Below are 20,621 nucleotides of genomic sequence, written 5' to 3'. Positions count from 1 at the left end.
AATCCAGGTCCAATCCCTTTTGTCTTCTTGGCTTTTAATGTTCTGATCCTCTTGATCTTCCTCACTATGGCCCTTCTAACCCCAATTCCTTTCTGCTCTGTTTTGTACTCTGGACCTTGATCCTAGGGTCATGGGTCCACTGGCACTCTTAGGCCTGTCCCTGGTCCTCTGGATCCTGAATGTTCTAGCACTCCCTGGTCTGGTCCAGGTCCTCTTGCCTGTTGGCCTAATGGTATTCTTTGTGTTTCCCCAGAACTGTCTTGCTTATGGCCATAATTCTCTTGGTCCAAATTGTCCTAGTTTTCCAGGGTCTGGTCCTGATTATTCTGCTTATTGTGCTTCTACATTAACAGATCATAGTCCACCTTGTTCTGGTCCCACTGAGCCTGGCCACCATCCTGTTCCTCATCAGCCTGGCCATCCTGTTCCTAGCTCTGTACCCTGGTCCTCCTAGCTTTGGTCATCCTGGTCCTGAGGCCCTTAGTCCTGATTTCCCTTTTCCTCCTCACCATGGCCCTTCTTGTTATGATACTCAAGGTCGTAATCCTCTTTTCCCTGATCTTCCTGCGCCTCCTGGTCCTTTGTTTCTTGGCCTTTTTTTATTTTTCCTATTAGCCTTGATCCTCTTGGTCCTGTTCCTGGTCCTTGTAGTTTAGATTCTTCTGGGCCTTGTTCTCATGGATCTAGTCCATCAGCCATCCTAGTGTTGTCCTCTATGATTCTGGTAATCCTGGTCATTTTTATCCTATTGTGCTCATTATCATAAATCACACTTTTTGACCATCTTGACCCTTCTTTGTTCTCCTAGTCTTGGTCTATCTGGCCCTTTTTCTTCGTGGTCCACTTGACGCCGCTCACCTTTGTCGTGGGTGTCATGATTCTCTTCACCCTGCACCATCCAGCCCTGGGACTGAGGTCCTGGTCCAGCTAGCCTCTCCTGTCTAGGCCCCCTTAGCATTTGTCCTCTTGGTTTGGGTTGCCTTTGTCCCCCTAGAACTGTTCATTGTCATCTTGGTCCTATTGGTATTTCAGCCATTGATTCTGGCCCTCTTGCTCCAGGTTCTCCTTGTTTGGGTCCTCTAGAGCCTGGACATTTTGATTCTGGTTCTACTGGTTATCACTGTCCTTCCTTCTAACATCTGATTCCCATGATGCTAGTTCCGTTACCTGTGATGATTACTGTGCCCCACTTAGTAATCCAAGAATTTGCACCCTCGGTCTTTGTCTTCATGGCCCTCTTAGTCCTGTTCCCAGTCCTTTTGCTCATGATCATTTTAGTTCAACTAGTCATTTTTGCTCTGGTCTTCTTGGTGCACTTGGTACTGGCCCTCCTGATGTTCCTTTTCCCTGTGCAGCTTCTCCTGTTCCCCTGGTCCACTTACCATTGTCTTTCTGATCCTGATTGCTATAGTCCTCTTCAATCTGGTCCTGATCCTTCTGACCCCTTTTCTCCTGTTCCTCGTTCTCATGTGATAACCTGTCTTGGCCCACCACAGATCTAGTTCTAATGCTTCTTGTCCTCTGGTTCATGCTAGCCTTAAAACTTCTTGGTCTGTCTGGTCGCCATTCCAATGTACTCTTGCCCCTAGTCATTTAGATCCTGGATCTCCTGTTTCACAGGCTTCGGATCCTAAACCTTTTCATCCTCATCATCTTAATTTTCATCCACTAGTCCTCCTGGTCCCTAGTTTATATAGCTCCCTTGTTTGCTTGTTTCTAGTCCTTTCGCTCCTGGTCCCCCTTCCATTTAGCCCTGATTTTAGTTCTGGTACTCCTTTGTCTCATTCTCAAATATAGGGTCTTCAGGCGCTGGTCCCACTGACCTTGGTTTTCCTACCCGTCCTAGTCTGCCGGACTTCCTGCATAGCCCTTGTCCTTCTAATCCTCCTGACCTCTTGGTTTGCCTGCTCTGCCATGTTTTTGTCCATCTGACCCTAGTCCCTTCTATCATGGTCCTCCTAGTAATAGTCCACCTGAGTCTGGTCTTCCTCATTCCTTTGGCATTGATCCTTCCAGTTCATATGTTGTATCTCACACTGGGCCATGAAAGCCTGTTTTGGGATCCTCCTGAGTCTAGCACCCACGGACCTTCTGATCCTAGTCCTACTAGGCCTGGACATCCTTGTCTTTTATTTTCCTCCTGGCCCTACTGATCTAGGGTCTCCTTATCCTACTGATGCTGTTCATTTCTGGTCTTGGTCTTCATGGTTATGGTCCATTTTCTTCTGGTCCCTTAGTCATCTTTGATCTGATCTCTGTGATCTTGGTCCTCCCATTTCTGGTCCTGTCTTCCATTGGTATGCTGGTGCTGGTCCTAATTGTTCTGTCTACCTGAAGCCACAACACTGGGATCTGGTCATCCTTGTCCCTCTGATCCTGGTCACACAGCTCAGGCCGTTTTAGTCCTCCTTGTTGTTGTGGTCCTAGGGCTTCTACTACTTTTGTCCCCTGGTCCTTTTGTTCCTTTGTACCCTTGTCTTCTGGGACTTGATCCCCCGTTTCACATTTTTCGTACCCTCCCAATCCTTCTGGTCCTGGTCTGCTACCCCTAGTCCTGTGTTCCTTGTCCTTTTTCTCCTCATCTATTTGTTCCTCGACCTCTCTGGTATTTGTAACCCTTGTCCTAATGGATTAAGTCTCCCTGGCCTGCTTACTCTTGATCTTGTCCTAGTTTGCTTGGCTCTAGTCACCCTAGCCCTCCCGTTAGTCCAATTCCTGGCCCTTATTCTCCAAACAGTCTTCATCCTCCTCCTGCTGGTCTTACTCATTTCTTTCCCTGCCACACCCCACAATGACTTTAGTCAGGAACAGCCTCCAAGCCTGGAACTAGTACTGTTGAGACAGTACTGTCAAGAACTCATCAGTAGAGACAAGACCTTGCCCAGTGTAAACACTGCTGTTAAAAATCAAAACTACTATTCCAAAGATGCATTGTGCAGATGACTAAAATGTCAGTGTGGCTGAAGGGGACACTCATGACATGGGATCAATAGACATACAATTCTGCCGGGTGAATAGTATAAAAAAGTATGTTTATTCAGCAGGTAGTTGAGTAAACCCTACCTTTGCTTACCAGTCTCCCACTTTCACTTCCACATTCAACAGAGGACCCTTTACTGTGCCTCACTCAATTGACCTCCTGCCTGTGCCCAAAACCACTTTGTCCCCAAGGAGCAATTGCCTATAATAAGTGTCCCTCCCTCTGCAGCCCATATCTCACATATCTATCTGCATTCCCTGCTTGCTGCTGCTTGTCGACTGATACTGCGATGCAAGGTCTGAAATACTAATCTAGCACAATCTACAAGAGATGCCTAAAGCTAATGCAAGGGATGGGCAGGATTCTTAATTCTTTTGGTGTAATTGGAGATATTTAGTAATTTTGAATTACTCTTGTAAAGTGAAATTACTGATAAATTCTGCTGTTCCTCCGGTGTAATTGATCTGCATTGTTTGGTTTTCAAACAGGGCTGTAAGTGGAAGCAGTTCCTCTATGTTTAAAACTCACTGCAGATTACATTTTAATCTGTAGTGATTTTCAAATATAGAGGGACAGCTCCATCTTCTGGCCCTGTTTAAAAACCACTGACTTCACTGCTGTGCATAACTTTTGGTACCCTTGCATACTCGGAGTCTGTAAGGCTTATATACTTATATAAAGTAATCACTATAGAGTATGTAAGGGTGCTGACAGGTATGTACTGCAGTGCATACCCTCTGGCTCCGTTTGTAAATACTCTGCAGGAATGTTTCAAGCTAGCATGGCTGATGAGGGGGTGATACCCTAAAACTGATTCCAGGATGCTTGTTTCCTGTTCGTAAGGACCTGGCCTGGCAGTTCGGGCTGGACTGTTCCTATCGGGAGACTTATTTGTCAAGACTTATTTGTATATGGCTGGGTCCAAACTGGGGTGGCATGGTGGGTAGAAAAATGATGGATTAAGGCCCACATCTCTGAATGGCGGTGAAAGTTTGACATTGTTCAGCTCCGTTTGTCATCTGTTCTTTATGTATTTTTTGCTCTAAGCGCACTGGGTATGCCTGGACGTGGGTCCTGCGCTCACTGTGCCACTGGATTCAAGCTAGCCTGGCTGATGAGTGGTGATACCCGAAATCGGTACCAGGATACTTGTTTCCATTGCAGGAAGGGCCTGGCCTGGCAATTCAGGCTGGACTGTTCCCATTGGGAACAGTGGCAAGACTGATTTGCATATGGCTGGGACCACACTGGGGTGACTGGGTGGGCAAAAGCATGATGGATTTAGACCCAGATCTCTGACTAGGGTGAATGCTTGAAATTGATCAGCATTCCATCCATCATCTGTTCTTTTCAGAGAATATGTAAATGCACCAAGCGGTATACACAGCAAGGCCAAATACCAAATGACCTTACAGTGCCTATCTGTCGGTGCCCTTATGTACTCTGCAGTAATCACTGCAAACCATGTAAGGCTGCCAAGGGTTACACACTGTAAGTGCATTTGGTATTTGGCAGTGCTATTTCCTAGTGCAAAATACATTGTCATATCCATCACTGGATGCAAGGGTGCATTTTGGGATATAAAAATAGCACCAAATGCCCACTTCACCTTGTCGTGGAATTCTGTGGAATCTTGTCTGACATTTAATGTAATTCTGCGTCCTTCCGTGGATTCAGTTTCACTAATCCCACCCACTCCTAAACTAATGCTAGCATTCCAAAGGAGCCCTGCCCTAAATAATCATCAAAAGGACGATCATGTTCTTTAAAAACAATATATACTCAGGAGTAAATAAAACATTTATGAAACATGCTTTAAAACCATATTTATTATTCTTTGCAGACAAATACTCTTAGGGCCAGATGTAGGTACCAAAAAATTAGCGACTCGCAATTTGCGAGCATGTGAGACTCGCAAATTGCGTGTCGCTAATAGGAATTCAGGTACAATGCCCGTGTACAATTAGCGACTCGCACCCGGAGTTGCAACGCAGATTGCGAGTCCGCTTTCTGCGAGGTCGCTGTTTGCGGCTGCGCAAAAAACGGACTCGCAATTTTCGAGTGGGTGTCGCAAATTGCGAGTTGCGTGTAAATTGATTGCAGGTGCTGCAGAACACTCCAGAAACCACTCCAGAACACTCTGGAAACACTTCCTGGCACATGATGATGACATCACAGCCAGGAAGTTTACTAATACACCTGGGAGGAGGGTGGACCACACCCATTTTAAACTGCTGAACTGCAAACAGGAGGAGCAGCAGCTACAATGGCAGAAACACCAAAAAAGAGAAAACTCAAATTTTCTGAGGAGCTGGAGGTGCTGACAGAAGAATGCTGTCAGCACTATGATGAACTCTTTGGGAAGGCAGCCCTCAATGTGCCAGACGCAACCAAAAAACAACTCTGGCTGGAGATTCAAGAAAAAGTGAACTCCCTGGGGGTGAGCCACAGGAGTGTGGATGAAATAAAAAAAAGGTGGTATGACCTCCGCTCCCGGACCAAGGAGAGGGTGGCAGAAAGGCTCCGGGAGATGAGAGGCACAGGAGGGGGACCATCATCCGTAACACCACCCACACCCCTGGAGGAAAGGGTGGAAGAGACCCTGGAGCAGGAGGCAGTGACAGGAATAGGAGATCTGGACACCTCTGAGCCCACTACATCAACTGGTGAGTACCATATGATATGCCTGTACCCCCATCAATGCCATACCCCCACCCACCATGTACACAGGGGCATGCACAACCAAGATAGCTCCATTTCAGGGTAGCAAACACCAGAATGATGCATTATGGGCAATGTATTCAAGTAGGCAGTCACTAGGCAAATGTTTATTAGGAAGGGTGCAACAGATAGTAGACACTGACAGTCTGTTCCCCATGTCCCACAGGTCTCCCACAAGACACCACCACAAGCCACAGCAGCCAGGCCCATGAGGACATCACAGGAGCTGCCACCACTCCCACCTGCACCACCAACACCATCCCCGTGATCTCAGCACCTGCTGCAACAGTGGTTCAGGAGGCTGCGCCAGCAACAGGCAGGAGTGCCACAGTAGAGCATACAGGGCTTCCACCGCTGCGCAGGCGACGCAGGTTCAGGAGAGCAGGGCTGCAGGCTGAGTCCGGCCATCCATCTACCACCAACACCGAGGCACAGCTGCTCCGTGGTCAGTGCCTGCAGAACAATATGTTAGGAAGAATCAGTGGGGTGCTGCACCACTTTGTGAGGAGCAAAGAGGCCAGCATGCAGCAGCTCCATTCCCAATTGGACGTGATTGGCACAAACACTGGGGACCTAGCCCTGTCCATGAGGGAACTGGTGGCAGGACTACTGTCACAGAGTGAGGGTGGGCGGCGCAGGGACCGTCAGCTGCTACAGAGGCTGGACAGGATGGCCACATCAATAGGCAGACTGGCAGTTAACACGACTGGCCTGTCGAGAATGACAGTTGGCCTCCAAGTAGAAATGGGCCACTTTGCAGGGGATGTGGCTAGAGGCCTGGGCCAGATCACACATGTGATCGATTTAATGGAGGCATGGCATCTGTCCAGGGGCACAGGGGACACCCCCCAGGACAGCGAAGAGGGCTCTACAGTGAGCAGTGTCTCTGCCAGTGACACAAGGGTGCTCCGGAGGGGGAGTATCAGGCAGAGCACTGCAGAACAACCAGGGACCAGCCAGGCTGGCAGAAGCCGCCGTAGGACATAGACTGAACTCTGTCCCTGATGTTGGGGCACATGACAGCAATGTGCCCCAGGCATGGTTTGCTTTTTGATGTTCATGAACAGTTAGTCATTGTAAATAGTTCAATTTCTGCACATATTAAATAGTTTTTTTGTTCCACTTAACAAATGGAGTTTTTGGTCAATAGGTGAGTATGGTTGAAGTTGACAGGTACCTTCCAAAGTACTGGGTTGCGATGTGTTCCCGTCTCAGTCTGCCTTGATTTGCGATGCTCCGATCCCCATGATGGCGATGTGGTTGCTCCTGCTCTTCATCCTCTGAATCTGGGTCTGCAGGGTTGAGAGGTAGCCCACGTCGGGTGGCAATATTGTGCAGGATGGCGCATGCGACAACAATTTTGAATGCTGTAATGGGGGTATACTGGAGGGCACCTCCACTGCGGTGGAGGCATCTGAACCTTGCTTTCAGCAATCCGAAGGTGCGTTCTATTATGTTCCTGGTCCTCTTATGTGCACTGTTGTATCGCCTCTCTGAATCATTGCTGGGTGTTAAGAACGGAGTCATTATCCATGGGCGTAGAGCATATGCACTGTCACCTGTTGGGCACAAACATTACACTGTTAGAAAGTCCTGGTTGGTGTGCACAGTGACCTGTGTGTATGTCTGCAAGGTGTATGCAGCTCTACCTAGGAGGTATCCGTCTCCAAACTCCCCACGTTCCAGGCGTTGGTGTATCCCACTGTGCCTAAAAATGTAGGAGTCATGGGTACTGCCTGGAAATTTTGCAACAATGTCGGTGATGACATAATGGGCGTCACAAACAACCTGAATATTGAGTGAGTGGGTACACTTTCTGTTGCGGAACAGATGTTCCAGGTTTGCAGGGGGGCATATTTGAATATGTGTCCCATCTACACACCCTATGACATGGGGAAAGTTGGCAATCCGGTAAAAGTCCAGCTTGGTGCTGTTAATTTCTGCCTCATTCCTGGGTAGGTATATGAAGTCAGACATGTGTGTGAGTATGGCATCTAGGAATGCCCTGAGGAACCTTGACAGTGCGCTTTGAGATACCCCACCTGCCACAGCAATGACCCCCTGATAGCTCCCCGAAGCCAAGAGGTACAGTGAGCATAGCACTTGCACATGCGTAGGGATGGCGCAGCCGCGCAGCGTCTGGTGTTATAGCTGTGGTTTTAGTAATTCAATTAATTCTAGTATGGCTGCGCTGCTAAGGCGGTATTTGTTATATATCTCTTCCTCAGTTTGCTGAAAAAGAGTCTGCCTTGTTCTATATATCTTCTCCAGTCTCTGACTCCTCCTACTCCTCTGCTGGGCTGCGTGGACTCTCCTCCTCACTGCTATCAGGTATATCTCCGCCATCTTGAGTAACCCAGATGCCTTCTGGGTCTCCTTTTATACTTTGGTAATGATTGCCACCTGCTCTGAGTTAGTGGTAAATGGGACATGCAAAATGGGCTTTTTGCGACTAGTCGCAATTTGCGAGTTGCAATTGCATATGGTTTGCGACTCGCAAATTGCGACTTCCTATTTGCGGGTCGCAAAATGGGGTTGCAATTTTTGCGAGTCGCTAATGGCTCGCATCGCTTTTTGCAAGTCGGAAATGGGATTTTTACATCCCATTTCCGATTTTGCACAGTCACAAATAGCGATTCGGGCCATTTGCGACTCGCAAAACTTTGCTACATCTGGCACTTAATCTCAAATGCTTAACACTTGCTGCATCCCCATTACAAAGCCCATTACTACCTTATCATTGTCTGAAGTCCCTTTTTGGTTCATGTCCAGCTAAATAAAGACCCCCTTCACCCTATTTGTCCGGCCACCTGTCAAATTGTACATCATCTCTACTATTTAGCCTGCTACCGGCTAAACAGCAGAGATTATGTAGTATTTTGCTGGCTGCTGGATACACATAGATTGTGAACTATTTAGCTGGTGGGCAGGAAAATAGCCACTTCCTAAATTAAAAAGTATTATCATTGTAAAGCATTAACTATAGCAAACAATATAATTCATATACAGGGGTATATTTGCTAAACCTTCATTCAATTGAGGGCCCCATGCCACATTGCTGCTCTGCATTGCTTGAAAGTGAGAGAGATGAACAGCACCAATGCATCCACTCAGATATTGCACTCTTCAGCTCTCTACCTGTCCTGGCACACTTGAGAATGATAGCGCCAGCGCAGACACCCTTGCACCATGGTACAAAGGTGCCCATGTTACAGCCAGGATTGCTTTAATGCAGGAAGGGACATCTTCATTTTCAAAAACAATCAAAAAATAATTCTTCTTTCTATCTATGATGTAGGAAGTAAAAAGAAAAAATGTACATATTTCTTATTATTATGCTATGATCTGGGTGGTTTACCATTTTGGTACATTGCCAGGTTTGCTGATTTCAGTAATTTGGGGATTACATCAAATTTAATGGGTTATGTACGAGAACACCCAGGCTCCACACATTGAAAGCCTATCACTATGAAATATAACGCAACACAACTCAAGCTTCTGCATTACGGGGCATATTTATACTCCGTTTGCGCCGAATGTGCGTCGTTTTTTTCGACGCAAATTTGGCGCAAAACTAACGCCATATTTATACTTTGGCGTTAGACGCGTCTAGCGCCAAAGTATGGGCAAATAGCGTCATTTTTTTGCGTGAACGCCTTCCTTGCGTTAATGAAATGCAAGGAAGGCGTTCCCGTCTTAAAAAATGACTGCGACGCAAATGCGTCGTATTTATACTCCCGGGCAAAAATCACGCCCGGGAGTGGTTGGGTCAAAAAACCCCGCATTTGCGCCACTTTTTAACGCCTGGGTCAGGGTAGGCGTTAAGGGGCCTGTGGGCTCAGAATGAGCCCAGAGGTGCCCTCCCCTGCCCCCAGGGACCCCCCCTGCCACCCTTGCCCACCCCAGGAGGACACCCAAGGATGGAGGGACCCATCCCAGGGACATTCAGGTAAGTTCAGGTAAGTATAATTTTTTTTTTTTTTTTTTATGGGTGGCATAGGGGGGCCTTATTTGTGCCCCCCTACATGCCACTATGCCCAATGACCATGCCCAGGGGACAGAAGTCCCCTGGGCATGGCCATTGGGCAAGGGGGCATGACTCCTGTCTTTACTAAGACAGGAGTCATTTAAATGGCGTCTGGGCGTCGTAAAAAATGGCGCAAATCGGGTTGAGGCGATATTTTTGCCTCAACCTGACTTGCCCCATTTTAAGACGCCCTAACGCCATTTTCCCCAACGCCGGCGCTGCCTGGTCTACGTGGTTTTTTTCCACGCACACCAGGCAGCGCGGTCTGCTTGCGCCGGCTAACGCCATTCCATAAATACGGCGCCCGCATGGCGCTTCAGAATGGCGTTAGACGGCACTAAATTTTTTGACGCTAAACTGCGTTAGCGCAGTTTAGCGTCAAAAAGTATAAATATGGGCCTACATTTCTAATACAAAGTCATGCAATGCAGCGCAAATCGTCCATTGCATGGCTTTGTTATTCCTACTGAAACCTTTGTGCTATCCTTGTGTGACCTTGTGTGCTGTAGTGACAATGCAAAGGCTTAGTAAATCTTGGCTGCAATTTATCGTTTCAATGAGTTAACACTAGTGGGCCTGATGTCTATTTTTTTTATTCCTTTTTTATGAATCTCCCTGTGATTCAACAATACTTTCTCCCCTTAGAGTATACAGTTGGTTTTAGCAATAACATTTATTATGATGTCAAAAGGTATAATGCCCTGTGGTATAATTTCCTAGGATTTAGGGTCAAAGGTCATATACTTTCACTTCCTGTCATGTAACGGAGGTATGATGTCACTTCTGCCACCCCTGGCATTTTGGTGAATTGATGTTCATCACTGGGTTCTTAAGGAAATTCGGTGGGTGGTTTGGAGGGTATGGACCATCATTCTTGAGATTTTCTCGAAGAGGGCATCTTGCAATCGTTCAACCTATATTTTGATAATGTTGCTCGTGCAGTAGGTTCTCTGTGCATTCCTGGTGGTTATGAGGAGATTTTGAGGTCTTGTAGCCCTCCCTCCACCAGGGGTTGGGCCTGGATGTGAGAGGTTATGGTATTATTCTCAGCTGTAAGCTACAATCAATAATCAGATGGGAAAAAAGGCACAAGATAAACTGGGCACCACTTGTACAGTGGGGGGAAATATTGTTAGGTAATTCTGTCTATAATGATGAAACAACTTCAAAATTAATAACGTAATGTATTATAAAAGTATTGTAAGTATACCTTGATGACTTATTATCTCAGTTGTAAGACTGATTTACTTGTGATTTTGATGCATCATTATACTCTTCCATTATTGTCTAGCTTAACCTAATTATACCCTCACCCAGAGAGCATACATAAGTAGCTCCCTTCATAATGCGATGGCCTTTCCTATATTCTTTATCATTCACAATCCTTTATGTTTTCTCAGTAGTGAATTCGTAGCCTGAAACATCAATGATGTGTTCTGCTATACTTTTAATTATTTCAATAGTCTGTAAACCGTTAGGGCAGTATATTGCCACATCGTTACCGTATGCTAATAGTTTTAACTCCACCACATTCAAAACCATGGTTTAAATGTCTATTTAGTGACTATCCTCCTTATATAAGGTTTGAGGTATGTGTCAAATAAAAGTGGTGAGATAGAGCATCTCTGTCTAATTCCTCAAGTAATTGTTATCTGTTGTGAAGTCCTACCCATGGTTGTTACCCTTGCATTAGGTGACATATATAGAGCCTGTATGTATTCTATAAATTTCATGGGCATATGCATTGGTATAAGTACTTCCCATAAGAATCTCCAGAAGATAAGTTCAAAGCTTTTTCAGGATCCAATAAAATCATACCCACAGGTTTATGCGCCGTGTTAGCAGCAGTAAACATAGCAAAGGTTGTGTTTATATGTTCCATTGTAACATGCTTTGAGATAACCCAATGCCAGTCCTTATTGACCAGCTCTCTTATCAAATCTTTGAGTTTGCCATCATTATTGACAAAGTATGTTTGTCCCTTCATAATAATTTTAATATACTTTCTTAGTTGCCATTGTTTATCAACAGTCTTGACTGAAGCTGTCCAGTCTCACAAAGAATGAGACATCATCAACCGTAGCAGGAGATAAGCTTTGCTTTGGCACAGATTTCTGGTCTCAGCATAAAATTCCTGATATAAATCAATAGTCCTCTTTGTTTCATGTTTTTTAGCTGGGACCTTTTTCTGTACTGAATGCCAAAGCATGCACTTTATTTAGGAACTGAAATACCAGCCATTTAAGTCAAGAAATGCCTTTCTAAAAAGTTGGACAACAATGCTTCATGTGTTGTTCCCTCCTAGTCCTGCTTTTATGCCAAGAATCTGCAAGTAGTGTATCTCTGCTGATTCTCCAAATCATCGGTTTTATCTTTTAGATCTTGCAACATGACCGCCTGTTCAGTGACCATCTCCTGTGTCTGATAAATTATTTCTTCCCTCTCTGTGCGCTGTTCCAGTTCTTGGATACAATCTTGTATGTCCCCAAGCATTATTAGAAGATAGGATCAAATATGTAGCCATTGAAGGAGAAATTATGATACAGGCCTTGGCTCTTTCTCCAAATGCCATGGTGTAAGCAATAAGGTAGATCTATGTGTTATTGACTGGCAGATACAGCCCGAATTCCATAGTGCAGGTTTCTCTTACAATCTTGTAAGAAATTGGGTTGTTAGTTGAGAGGGATGGAAGCCCACTCAAATAACAAACACGATTCTTGACAGGTTGAACCACAAAGCTCACTAAATAAATGTGTTAAGTCCTCGGTAGCTTGGCACAACAGCAGTCAGGCTTAACTTAGTGGTCATGTGTAAAGCATTTAAGCAGCACTCGAACAGTAATAACTGTAAAACAAAACACAATTAAAATCCCAAAACAAATGTAAAAGATAAGGTATATTTTGATAAATAAAATGACACCAAAATAACACAAATCCAATCAGTAGAACTAGAATTATGAAATTTTAAAATCATTTAGGAAAGTATGTCAAAAAGTACAAAGCGCCAATTGTGATTATCTGGTCATGTTTTACTGGTTCAAAGTGACACTTTCAGGCTGATCGCAATGGGGCATGAGTTGGAAATGGGGACCCAGCTTGTCCCGCTGAAAATAATACCTTCTCTGAGTCCAAGTCCACATAGGAGCTGCAGCAGGCCATCGAGGTACGAGGAGTAGAAGGGGCATTGCAGATAGTGGCTGTTCTGTGCGACAAATCGATCATCAATTGGACTTTCATTGGAGGTCGATGCAGACTGCTGCTGTTGGCGTTAGTTCTCAGAGTGGATGCAAACAGCTTGGTGGATTTTGTGACTGGAATACGCACCATGCGGGCACCTTATTTAAGGAATTACGTTAGCCGGCACTGCGGACTGGTCAGAGTAAAAAAAAATGACTCAAACCAGGCAGCGCCGGTGTAGGGGAGAATGGGGGTTGCGCGTCAAAAAATGGTGCAAGTCAGGTTTGAGGCAAAAAACATGCCTCAAACCGGACTTGCGCCATTTTTTGACGCACAACCCCCATTGAAATGACTCCTGTCTTAGCAAAGACAGGAGTCATGCCCCCTTGCCCAATGGCCATGCCCAGGGGACTTCTGTCCCCTGGGCATGGTCATTGGGCACAGTGGCATGTAGGGGGGCCCAAATTAGGCCCCCCTATGCCACTTAAAAAAATACTTGCCTCAACTTACCTGTACTGACCTGGGATGGGTGCCCCCATCCATGGGTGTCCTCCAGGGGTGGGCGAGGGTGGCAGGGGGTGTCCCTGGGGGCAGGGAAGGGCACCTCTGGACTCCTTCCATGGTCAGAGACCATGGAAGTGAGCCCACAGGTCCCTTAATGCCTGCCCTCACCCAGACGTTAAAAAACTGTGCACATCAGGCTGTGCTCCGTTCTTTAAAGCCCACCCCCTCCTGTGCGTCAAAATGACGCAGGAGTATAAATAAGACGCACAGGCCTTAAAGTCATTTTTTGGGCGGGAACACCTACCTTGCATGTCATTAAAGCAAGGCGGTTTCCACCATCCAGAAAATGACGCACACTGAGGAATTTTGACGTCCGCGGGCTCGGACGTCAAAGTTTAAATATGGTGCATGGTATGCACCGAATGTGCGTCAAAATTTTTGACGCACTTTCGGCGCAAACAGAGTATAAATATGCCCCTTAGAGTCACTTGTAAGGAGCCTGGGTTCAAGACAAGCAGGCCCACTCTTCCTTCTTCTGACAGCAGGGCAGTCCTCCTTCTCTCCCACAAGGTCAGGAGTGGTCTGATGAGAGATTCTGAAGGTTCCAAGGGGCATATTTATACTCCGTTTGCGCCGAATTTGCGTCGTTTTTTTCGACGCTAATTCGGCGCAAAACTAACGCCATATTTATACTTTGGCGTTAGACGCGTCTAGCGCCAAAGTATGAGGAATGAGCGTCATTTTTTTGCGTGAACGCCTTCCTTGCGTTAATGAGATGCAAGGTAGGCGTTCCCGTCTAAAAAAATGACTGCGACGCAAATGCGTCGTATTTATACTCCCGGGCAAAAATCACGCCCGGGAGTGGGCGGGGCAAAAAACCCTGCATTTGCGCCTCTTTTTAACGCCTGGGTGAGGGCAGGCGTTAAGGGACCTGTGGGCTCAAAATTAGCCCACAGCTGCCCTCCCATGCCCCCAGGGACCCCCCCTGCCACCCTTGCCCACCCCAGGAGGACACCCAAGGATGGAGGGACCCATCCCAGGGACATTCAGGTAAGTTCAGGTAAGTATAATTTTTTTTTTTATATATTTTTTTTGGCATAGGGGGGCCTGAATTGTGCCCCCCTACATGCCACAATGCCCAATGACCATGCCCAGGGGACAGAAGTCCCCTGGGCATGGCCATTGGGCAAGGGGGCATGACTCCTGTCTTTACTAAGACAGGAGTCATGTAAATGGCATCTGGGCGTCGTTAAAAATGGCGCAAATCGGGTTAAGACGTTTTTTTTGCCTCAACCTGACTTGCCCCATTTTAAGACGCCCTAACCCCATTTTTCCCTACGCCGGCGCTGCCTGGTGTACGTGTTTTTTTTCCGCGCACACCAGGCAGCGCCGGTCTGCTAGCGCCGGCTAACGCCATTCAATAAATACGGCGCCCACATGGCGCTTCAAAATGGTGTTAGCCGGCGCTAATTTTTTTGGCGCTAAACTGCGTTAGCGCAGTTTTGCGTCAAAAAGTATAAATACGGGCCCAAATGTATAACTTGTACCTGCCTTTATGTAAGGGATTTCCCTAGCCTGCCCTCAAAACTGGCCTGGATTAATTCTTACCATTTTCCTGGGTTCGGCTCCAAACTGCTTAGGGGAACAAAGGCAAGGACCGCCTGGTGTCAGTCTCCCTTGTGTGTGCAACATCACAACAAAAAAAAAAAGGATGGACGGAGTGTTGAAACTTTTCAAACACTCACTCCCAGTCACAGATCTGGGTTTAATCCACTATGATTTTGCTCGCCATTTCACCCCAGTTTGGATCGAGCCATATGAAAATCAGTCTTGACCCTATTCCCCATGGGACCAGTCCAGCCCAAGCACCTAGGGCAGCTCCCCCCTGGACAGAAAACAAGCATCCTGGAAACGGTTTCAGAGTCTCACCCTTCATCAGCCAAGCTAGCTTGAACCCAGTGGCGCAGTGAGCAAGGGACCCACGTCTGGGCATACCTCTCTCACTTAGAGCGCACAAAGCAACCTCACAAAACAAAATAAAATGATGGATGGAGTCTTGAAACTTTACAAACACTCACCCCCAGTCACAGATCTGGGTTTAATCCATCCTAATTTTGCTGGCCACGTCACCCCAGTTTGGACCTAGCCATATGCAAATCAGTCTAGACCATATACCCCATGGAAACAATCCAGCCCAAACTGCTAGACCAGGTCCCCCCTGGACAGGAAACAAGCATCCTGGGACCAGTTTCAGAGTATCATCCTTCATTAGCCAGGCTAACATGAATCCAGTGGCACAGCGAGCAAGCAACCCACGTCTGGGCATACCCCTGCCACTTAGGGCACACAAAGCAACATCACAAAACAAAATAAAAAGATGGACGGAGTGTTGAAACTTATCAAACACACATCCCGAGTCACAGATCTGGGTTTAATCCATAGTTATTTTGCTCACCACATCACCCCAGCTGGGCCCAGACATTTGTAAATCAGTGTTGATCCTATTCCCATGGGAAAAGTCCAGCCCAAACTGCTAGGCCAGGTCCTCCCTTTACAGGAAACAAGCATCCTGGGACCGGTTACAGGGTAACATCCGTCATCAGGCTGGCTAGACTGAATCCAGTAGAGCAACGAGCAAGGGACCAACGTCTGGGCATACCCCTGCCACTTAGGGAGCACAAAGCAACATCACAAAACAAAACAAAATAATTGACAGAATGTTGAAACTTTTCAAACACTCACCCCAGTCACAGATCTGGGTTTAATGCATTGTTATTTTGCTCGCCACATCCCCCCAGTTTGGACCAAGCAATATACACATCACTCCTGACCCTATTCCCCATGGGAGCAGTCCAGCCCAAACTGCTAGGCCAGATCCTCCCTGAACAGAAAACAAGCATCCTTAGACCAGCTTCAGGGTATCACCCGTCATTAGCCAGACCAGCTTGAATCCAGTGGCACAGTGAGCAAGGGACCCACGTCTGGGCATACCCCTGCCACTTAGGGCTCCCAAAGCAACATCACTAAACACAATAAAATGATGGACGGAGTGTTGAAACTTTTCAAACACTCACCCCCAGTCACAGATCTGGGTGTAATCCATCATTATGTTGCTCGCCACGTCAGCCCGGTTTGGACCCAGCCATATGCAAATCAGTCTTGACCCTATTCCCCATAGGAACAGTCCAGACTGAACTGCTAGACCCGGTCCCCCGTGGATAGGAAACAACCATCCTGGGACCAGTTTCAGAGTATCACCTTTCATCACCCAGGCTAACTTGAATCCAGGGGCGCAGCGAGCATGGGACCCATGTCTGGGCATACGCCTGCCACTTAGGGCGCACAAAACAACATCACTAAACATAATAAAATGATGGACGGAGTGTTGAAACTTATCAGACACACCCCCCAAGTCACAGATCTGGGTTTAATCCATTGTTATTTTGCTTGCCACATCACCCCATCAGGACCCAGCCATAGGCAAATCAGTCTTGACCCTATAACCCATCGGAACAATCATGCCCAAGCTGCTAGACCAGGTCCCCCCTTAACAGAAAACAAGCATCCTGGGACCAGTTTCAGAGTATCACCCTTCATCAGCTAAACTAGTTTGAATCCAGTGACACAGCTAGCAAGGGACCCACGTCTGGGCATACCCATGCCACTTAAGGCTTACAAAACAACATCACTAAACAAAATAAAATGATGGACGGAGTCTTGAAACTTTTCAAACACTCACTCCCAGTCACAGATCTGGGTTTAATCCATCGTAATTTCGCTTGCTACGTCACCCCAGTTTAGACCCAGCGATATGCAAATCAGTCTTGACTCTATTCCCCATGGGAACAGTCCAGCCCGAACTGCTGGACCAGGAACTCCTTGGGCAGGAAACAAGCATGCTGGGAACAGTTTAAGGGTATCACCCTTCATCAACCCCACTAGCCTGAATCCAGTGGCGCAGCGAGCAAGGGACCCACATCTGGGCATACCCCTGCCACTTAGGGCACACAAAGGAACATCACAAAACAAAAATTAAATGATGGACGGAGTGTTGAAACTTTTCAAACACTCACCCCTAGTCACAGATCTGGGCTTAATCCATTGTTATTTTGCTCACCACATCACCCCCCTTTGGACCCAGCCATATGTAAATTAGTCTTGACCCTATTCCCCATGGGAACAGTGCAGCCCAAACAGCCTGACTTGATCCTCCCTGGACAGAAAACAAGCATCATGGGACCAGTTTCAGGGTATCACCCTTCATCAGTCAGGTTAGGATGAATCCAGTGGAGCAGCGAGCAAGGGACCCATGTCTGGGCATACCCATCACTTAGGGCGCACAAAGCAACATCAGAAAAAAAAAAAAATGATGGGCGGAGTGTTGAAACTTTCCAAACACTCACCCCCAGTCACAGATCTGGGTTTAATCATTGCCATTTTGCTCACTAGTCACCCCAGTTTGGACCCAGCCATATGCAAATCAGTCTTGACCCTATTCCGCATGGGAACAGTCCAGCCCGAATTGCTAGGCCAGGTCCCCCTGGACAGAAAAGAAGCATCCTTGGACCAGTTACAGGGTATCACCCTTCATCAGCCAGGCCAGCTTGACTCCAGTGGCGCAGCGAGCAAGGGACCCACGTCTGAGCATACCCCTGCCTCTTAGGGCGCACAAGGCAACATCACAAAACAAAATAAAATGATGGAAAGAGTGTTGAAACTTTTCAAACATTCACCCCTAGTCACAGATCTGGGTTTAATCCACTGCCATTTTGCTCACCACGTCACACCAGTTTGGACCCAGCCATTTGCAAATCAGTCTTGACCTAAAACCCATGGGAACAGTCAAGGCCTGAACTGCTAGACCAGGTCCTCCCTGGACAGGAAACAAGCATTCTGGGATGGGTTTCAGTGTATCACCCTTTATCAGCCCGGCTAGCCTGAATCCAGTGGTGCAGCGAGCAAGGGACCCACGTCTGGGCATACCACTGCCACTTAGGGCGCACAAACCAACATCACAAAAAATAATAAAATGATGGACTGAGTGTTGAAACTTTACAAACACTCAACCCCAATTACGGATCTGGGTTAAATCCATCCTTATTTTGCTAGCCACGTCACCCCAGTTTGGACATATGCAAATCAGTCTTGACCCTATACCCCATGGGAACAATCCAGCCCAAACTGCTAGACCAGGCCCTCCTGGACAGGAAACAAGCATTCTGGGACCAGTTTCAGAGTATCATCTTTCATTAGCCAGGCTAGCTTGAATCCAGTGGCGCAGCCAGCAAGGGACCCACGTCTGAGCATACCCCTGCCACTTAGGGCGCACAAAACAACATCACAAAACAAAATAAAATGATGGACGGAGTGTTGAAACTTATCAAACACACACCCCTAGTTACAGATCTGGGTTTAATCCATAGTTATTATGCTCGCCACATCACCCCAGCTGGACCCAGCCATATGCAAATCAGTCTTGACCCTATTCCCATGGGAACTGTCCAGCCCGAACTGCTAGGCCAGGTCCTCCCTGGACAGACAACAAGCATCCTGGGACTGGTTTCAGGATATCACCATTAATCAGCCAGGCTAGCTTGAATCCAGTGGCGCAGCGAGCAAGGGACTCACGTTTGGGCATAACCCTCCCACTTAGGGCGCACAAAGCAACATCACAAAACAAAATAAATTGATGGACAGAGTGTTGAAACTTTTCAAACACTCAACCCAGTCACAGATCTGGGTTTAATCCATTGTCATTTTCTGCACCACGTCACCCCAGTTTGGACCCAGCCGTACAGAAATCAGTCCTGACCCTATTCCGCATGGGAACAGTCCAGCCCAAACTGCAAGATCAGGTCCTCCCTGGACAGGAAACAAGCATCCTGGGACCGGTTTCAGGGTATCACCCTTCATCAGCCGGACTAGCTTGAATCCAGTGGCACAGCAAGCAAGGGACCCACGTCTGGGCATACCCCTCCCAGTTAGGGCGCAAAAAGCAACATCACAAAACAAAAAAAATGATGGACGGAGTGTTGAAACTTTTCAAACACTGACCCCCAATCACAGATCTGGGTTTAATCCACAGTTATTTTGCTCACCACGTCACCCAAGTTTGGATTCAGCCATATGCATATCAGTCTTGACCCTATTCCCCATGGGAATAGTCCAGCCCGAATTGCTAAGCCAGGTCCCCCCTAGACAGGAAAGAAGCATCCTTGGACCGGTTTAAGGGTATCACCCTTCATCAGCCAGGCAAGCTAGAATCCAGTGGTGCCAGTGAGCAAGAGACCCACTTCTGGGCATACCCATACCTCTTTGGGCGCAAAAAGCAACATCCCCAACTAATAAAAAATGATGAAGGGACTGTTGAAACTTTTCAAACACTCAACTCCAGCCACAGATCTGAATTTAATCCATTGTTATTTTGCTCGCCACATCACCCCAGATTAGACCCAGCCATATGCAAATCAGTCATGACCCTATTCCCCATGGGAACAATCCAGCCCAAACTGCTGGCCAGGTCCCACCTGGAAAGGAAACAAGAATCCTGAAACAGGATTCAGGATATCACCCTTTATCAGCCAGGCAGCTTGAATCTAGTGGCGCAGCGAGCAAGGGACCCATGTCTGGGCATACCCATGCCAACTAGGGCGCACAAAGGAACATCACAAAACAAAATAAAATGATGGAGGGAGTGATGAAACTTTTCAAACACTCAACTCCAGTCACAGATCTGGGTTTAATCCATCGTTATTTTGCTCGCCACGTCATCCTGATTTGGACCCAGCCATATACAAATCAGTCTTGACCGAATCCCCATGGAAACAGTCCAGCCAAACTGCTGGGCCAGGTTCTCCCTTAACAAGAAACAAGCATTCTTGGACCAGGTTCAGGGTATCACCCATCATTAACCAGGTTAACTTGAATCCAGTGGCTCAGCGAGCAAAGGAGCCACGTCTGGGCATACCCCTGCCACTTAGGGCACACAAAGCAACATCACAACACAAAATAAAATAATGGACAGAACGTTGAAACTTTTCAAACACTCACCCCAGTCACAGATCTGGGTTTAATTCCATTGATATTTTGCTTACCACGTCACCCCAGTTTGGACCCAGCCATATGCAAATCAGTCCCGGTCCTATTCCCTATGGGAACAGTCTAGCCCAAACTGCTAGGCCAGGTCCTCCCTGAACAGGAAACAAGTATCCTT

Source organism: Pleurodeles waltl, chromosome 1_2 (assembly GCF_031143425.1).
Source record: "Pleurodeles waltl isolate 20211129_DDA chromosome 1_2, aPleWal1.hap1.20221129, whole genome shotgun sequence".
In the NCBI taxonomy this organism is placed as follows: domain Eukaryota; kingdom Metazoa; phylum Chordata; class Amphibia; order Caudata; family Salamandridae; genus Pleurodeles; species Pleurodeles waltl.
Note: the sequence above shows the minus strand (reverse complement) of the source record.